Source organism: Cryptomeria japonica, chromosome 5, assembly GCF_030272615.1.
Source record: "Cryptomeria japonica chromosome 5, Sugi_1.0, whole genome shotgun sequence".
Taxonomy (NCBI): Eukaryota; Viridiplantae; Streptophyta; class Pinopsida; order Cupressales; family Cupressaceae; genus Cryptomeria; species Cryptomeria japonica.
This window is the reverse complement of record NC_081409.1, coordinates 178,000,627-178,007,600: the sequence shown is the minus strand read 5'-3', so window position 1 is coordinate 178,007,600 and position 6,974 is coordinate 178,000,627.

The following is a 6,974-nucleotide window of genomic DNA, read 5'->3' as shown; positions in this document are numbered from 1 at the left end:
AAATATTGACTTGATTGTTGATCTCACAACAGGTCATGAAATGTTATCTTTGATGGATGGATTTTCTGGTTATAATCAAATAAGGATCGCACCCGAGGATCAACACAAAACATCATTCACTTGTCCTTGGGGAACTTTCTGCTGGAATGTCATGCCCTTTGGGCTAAAAAATGCAGGTGCTACATATCAAAGAGCCATGACTACTATCTTTCATGATCTCATGCATGTAACGGTGGAAGATTATGTTGACGATCTCTTGGGTAAATCAATAGACAGAGATACACATTTGGACATACTTTCAGTCATCTTTGATCGGTTGGAAAAGTACAAAGTAATATTAAATCCCAAGAAATATGTCTTTGGAGTAACCTCTGGGAAGCTCCTAGAATTCATTGTGTCCAAAAGAGGAATCGAGGCCGATCCAGCAAAAGTCAAGGCCATCTTGGAGATGCAACCACTTAGAAATATCAGTCAACTTCGATCCTTACAAGGGAGACTCCAGTCTATAAGGAGATTCATAGCACAACTTGCAGATAAGTGCAATCCTTTTCAACACTTGCTACATAAAAACATCAAATTCAAATGGGATGATAACTGTCAACAGGCTTTTCAGACGCTCAAAGATTATCTTTTGAATCCGCCAATTTTGATGCCACTAGTTCCAGATCAGCCTCTGTTACTATACATCTCAGCTACTCCAACAACACTTGGGGCACTCTTAGCACAACAAATTGCAGAGGGCAAGGAAAAGGCAGTATATTATATCAGTCGCACATTGGTGGGATATGAGCTAAACTACACACCAATTGAGCCTACATGTCTCGCCGTGGTCTTTGCTTCACAGAAATTACGACATTACATGCTTACTCATAAGACTAAGTTGATTGCAAGGATAGATCCGTTGAAATACCTTCTCAATAAAGCAACACTTACTGGGCGACTAGCCAAATGGGTAATGATCCTAAGTGAATTCGACATCGAGTATGTGGACAGGAAAGCAATAAAAGGACAAGCCATCGCAGATCAATTAGCAGATGCCCCCATGATTGATGATGTTCCTCTAAGTTCAGAATTTCCAGATGAATCCATTTTAACAATGTCACATGCAAAGCCATGGCAACTGTACTTTGACGACTCATACACACAGCATGGGGCAGGAGTTGGCATCCTCTTTATAACTCCTCAAGGGGATTCTATACCAAAATCATACCGCTTATCATTTCCTTGCACTAACAATATAGCGAAATATGAGGCATTAACAACTAGATTACGGATTGCAGTTCAGTGGAAGATCCAGGAACTTCGTGTTTTTGGGGATTCTCAACTTGTCATCCATCAAGCAACTGATGATTACCAAACAAAAGATGAAAAATTAATGCCTTACAAACAAATGGTGGATGATCTGAAACAACACTTCACAAAGATAGATTTTGAGCAGATACCAAGAGAGCGGAATCACGCCGCAGATGCCATGGCTACAATTGCTTCACTGATCGATCTACCTCCAAATGAGACCTGCTATGAGTTCTTGGTGGATAACCTTTTGGTTCCGTCATATGAGATCACTCCTACTGAGATGATATGTGTTGTCGGTCCCGAGTCCCAGTTATATGGTTCCATCTTCACATACCTTCGCCATAATATCCTTCCTCCTAATCTATCAAATAACCAACGTCGCACCTTCATTTGCCAATCCTCTCGATATGTCATTTTAGCTGATATCCTATACCGGCGAGGTCTAGATGACACTTTTTTTAGATGTTTAGAAAGTGATGAAGCTCAGATTGCGTTACGTGAAGTTCATGAAGGGATATGTGGTCCACATGCTAGTGGTCCTACCTTGGCCAAGAAACTCATTAGGACTGGATATTACTGGCCCAATATGGAAAAAGACTCATATCGGTTTGTCAAGAAATGTAAGCAATGTCAAATTCATGGAGACCTCATACATGCGCCAGCACAAGAACTACAACCACTTGCGTCTCCTTGGCCCTTTCGTCAGGGGACTCGATCTCATAGGCAAGATTCACCCTCCTTCTAATGGTCATAAATTCATTATCACTGCCACAGAGTATTTCACCAAATGGATTGAAGCCGTGCCTCTCACACAAGTCATTGGAAAATAGATTGCTACGTTCATCCTTAACTATATCATTTGCCGATACGGTATTCCTGTTTCCATTATCACTGATAACGGGCGTCCCTTAAAAATTCAGGATGTTCGTGAACTCTATGACCGCTTCCATATTTCCCATCATTTCTCCACACCATATTACCCCCAAGGTAATGGCCAAGTTGAGGCGTCTAATAAAACAATCCTTAAAATCCTTAAGAAGACAGTCGACGATGCTGGGCGTAATTGGCATATCCAACTTAATCCTGCACTTTGGGCCTATCACACAAGTGTTCGCACACCTACAGGAGCTACACCCTATTCACTTGTCTACGACACTGAAGTCATCTTGCCTATTGAGGTTGAACTACCTTCTTTACAAGTCTCTTTGCAAAACATCATCAGTGATAAAGACTATAGGGTCTCTCGCTTACAAGAACTTGAACTGCTAAATGAACGGAGACAAATTGCTTTTAATCATCTCAAGGCTTACCAACAACGAATGAGTCGCAGCTACAATCACAAAGTCAAGCCTCGTACATTTGAGGTAGGTGACTTAGTTCTCAGAGAAAACCTGAAGAATCAGCAAGACAGAGAGAAGAAGGGCAAGTTCAAACCAAATTGGCTTGGTCCTTACATCATTACAACAACATATGGATCTGGGGCATATCAGCTCTCAACTACAAAAGGTGAACCTTTGGAGGATCCTATCAACAAAATACACCTTCGCAGGTTCTACACATAGCTCTTCGGAATATCCTTATTCAAAAATAAAAAAAAATAAAATTCAAAAATACAAAAAAATCAAAAAAATCGAAAAAGTAAAGAGAAATAATTTTGTCCAACAGTGAAAACCACTTCGGTGGTGCCCTAGGCAAGTACCATGGTGAAAACTGAGTCACCAGTGCTATGCATAGAGACATTGCTCCTCCCTCCTTCAGGATTCACTTTCATCATTTCACTTTGCACACACTCATGACCAATTCATCCATAATAAACTTAACCATTCCCATCATGGCTTGTTATTGATCTACCCAAGATTGGTTAGCCATTCATAATAAACCTCCATTTCCATCCATAATAAATCAAATCCTATCTGTGGCTGAGGCAAATCCTACGTCTAGTGATGGGTGTGGAACTAAGAACATCACATGTTTTGAGGAGTATAGTTTCTTCCAGCTTCCTTCAGTATATTCGCGCATAATCCGCAATAAAGCAACATTTGCATCACCAGTCTGCAATAAAGTTTCATCTTCTCCACGATAAAGTATCAGTTTCATGGATTTAGTCAGTTTCAGATGAGACACAGTAGCAACAGTGGGCTTCAACAAATCAAATCTTTCAACAGATTCAGACAACATATGGTTCTGTGCTATCTATCATTTTTGTGAAAGTAAACATTGTGACCACAATCAAATAAGACTTATACAAGTGACAAGAGACACTAAACTTGAGGACTACAGTGGATGTTGGCGTCGAGTCTTGGTTTTCTTTTGATTTTATCTTTTTGGTGACATGTCTTTTAGCTTTTCCGGGATGTCTTTGACTAGAGATTATATCTCTAAGATGTCTTTGACTAGAAAGGCAAGGATGGGGTATCGTCACCTATTTGTATTTGCTGTCTGTGGATTGTCTCTTAGTAATGCTATGACTTGTCCAAAGATATGAGGACACTGTGAGTCTAGTGTGAACTGGGGCATTCCTTGTTTGTGACTGTCTTATCTCCATGCAAACAGGTACAATGACTTTTTGGGTCAAACATATGCCTCGATTGTCATAACCTACTTGCTATAATAAAGCTCAATAATGATAACGCACAAGAAGCTCTTTCACGTTCATATCTTCTATCTTTCATCCCCCTTTCTTGATTGACTTCCATCGTCCTTCTCGAGTCCGCGTAGCCTGCTATCACATGACTGAGTATAATGACACATCAAAAATATTTGCATTTCATGTAGTTTGCACCTGCATTACCACATATAAGCATTTCATACATACATATAGATATCACAATTGCATCACATCCTGCACGCAACACTTGTTAGCACAATTTATATTTGCATTATCATATTCATCTGCATTACATACATTCATATTTGCATCATGCATACACATATAAAACATAAAAGAACAAATATTGCATTGCATCATATACATATTTGCATCCATGACATAAGCATCACATAAAAACATCTCATCACATAGGTACACATGCATATAGCTGCCACAAAGATAAATCATCTCATATATATATATATCAAAAGTGTCATGATACAATGATGTCAAAATCATATGGCTACAATCACCCGAAGGTGTCTACATCATCATACAAAAATGGTACAATACTAATACAAAGGGAGCCCTCTAAGGCTATGATGAACTCCCTCCCTCGGAGCCGCCTGACCTTGACGGAATCTGAGCCCCCGAAGGACCCGCCCCAGGATCATCCCTTCTGTCCCCTCTATCTGGTGGTGGTGGAGGACCCATGACCCCACCACTGGATGCCTGTCTCCTCCGGCTCCCTCCCGTAGCTGTCGTTGTCCGTGATGGTCTATGGAAGCTCCTCGCCCGCTGATCCGCTGGCACTGCACCATAATAGAGATCCCGCCAGTAGGCAATCTCCTCCCCTGCCCGCAGGACATAAGCATATCCTGCCCCTGTGTCCTCCACTGTCTGTCTCCCCGCCCTCAGTGCTGTCTCAGCCTCTGTATAACGCTGAATAGCCTGATCCCGCTCCCGCTCACGCTCAGTATCTCGGAGCCTCCGCCTGAGCTAATCCCTCTCCCTCTCCAAATCCTGAATCTCATCTGCTTGTCCCTGACAGATCTCCTTGAGCTCAATCAGCTCATCCTCCTCTACGTCAGCCCCCTGTGGCTCCCCCTATGCCTGTACCTGTACTGACACCTGTCCCTGTACCTGTCTCTATCCCTGTACCTGTCTCTGTACCTGTCTGGGACCCTGTGCTACTGGCACCTATAGCGGTAATCCACCGCGACCTCTCACCACCCGAGCCTGCCTCTCCTCTGCTCCCTCCCTCCGTGGTGCAACTCTCCTCTCTCCAACTGCTCCCCTCCTCCTTCGTCGGCCTCTGCCCCCATCAGCTTCATCATCATCATCATCATCCCTGCCATCATCGCCCTCAAATAACTCTCCTGGATCTGTAAGGCGTGGGAATGGGTGCTCGACCCAGTAAGCTGTATACTCGGCATCCATGCCGGCATCGTCGACCTCTGGCCACATATCCCAGGGTAGGGGTACCATCTCTGCTAGCTGCATCACAACCTGATCATATGACAACAAGGGTCCAAACTGTGCCTGATCCCTGATTGTCCACGCATACATGCCTGAGCCCCGTGGCATCCTCTGGATCCTGCCAAATTGCCTGCAAACCTTGTCTACCAGCTATCTCTCTAGCACATAGGGCATCCGCCCAATCAGGTACCTACTCCGGAAGGTGTAAGGAAGCTCAACTGCGTCGTCCTCTCACTCCTCGCATCCCAGGTACGACCTCCAGATGACCACATCAATATCATCTATCACCCGTCGCTAGTGCTCCAACCTGCCAATCCGTGGCTGCGACGTGATCATATCATACAGGTGCACAAAACTGCATCCATGTCCCCTGCCTCTGAAGTGTATCGGCCTTGTCATTGACAGATGCTCATAAGCCCACACCTACAACAGTGTCACCCCACAGCCTAATCCCACTGATCCATGGTATACGAACTGATGTAGCTCATAGTAGAGGTGTGCTAGCACACACGGTCCCCAGGCATATCTGGTGTGCTGTGTCACCAGTGTCTCCAATGCTCCTCCCCGGCCCACAGCCAACCCCCGTGTCGCTCTATCAGGACACAGGAACCCACTGATCGCTCCTCCTATCACTACTGGCAGCGCCAATCCTGTAGCAGTCATAGTATCCCAAGCCACATGCCCAGCCCTCATCTCCAATCCAGGGTCCTGGAACACTCATCTTAGTGCCTCCTTGTCTCCATCTCAATCGTACGGAATCGGATCCCCATCGATCGGTATCCTGAGTATCCTGTAGACATCCTCCAGGGTGACGGTCATCTCACCCATCGGCAAATGAAACGTACATGTCTCTGAATGCCATCTCTTGGCTAAAGCAGTCAGCAGTCCCATGTTCGCCCGAAACTCAGGCACATATAGAACATGTCTCAATCCCATCGCCTCGATCGCTGCTCGGTCCCCGAGTGTCAGCTCAGGTCGCAATCTCTGTGTCGACAGGAATCTCTCCCATGACTCCAGCATCGACAAATACTTCTGCAGTCAAGCAAATCAATCGTGTCAGTCATAGTGACATTCACTGTTTATCACAAAATGCTACTTTTTATCTAATTGCATATTGCTGTCTATCCCAGTGACACTCACTGTTCATCACAAAGTGTTGCTATCTATCCTAGTGGTACTCCCTGTTCATCACAAAGTACTACGTGTTTGACACTCCCTGTTCATCACAAAGTGCTCCTCACATTTACACTCCCTGTTCATCACAAAGTGTTGCTTATACTTTAAGTACTCCCTGTTCATCACAAAGTACTCTATCTTGGTACTCACTGTTCATCACAAAGTGCCTTGATCTATCCTAGTCTTCCCTAGATGACCTGCTTGAGTGAATCCTCTCAGCAGCTTATCCAATTGACAGCGTATGTTCATCACAGAACTGTCGATTTGACCTAGAAGACAAAAATTCATTTTTTTTGGACATAAACGCGCTTTCCTGGCACAAACGCGCTTAAAGACTGCACAGACGCGCTTGAAAGACACATATGCGCCTGAAAGACACAGACGTGCCTATGCTCTGCACAGACACGCCTGGGCAACACAGACGTGCCTTCTT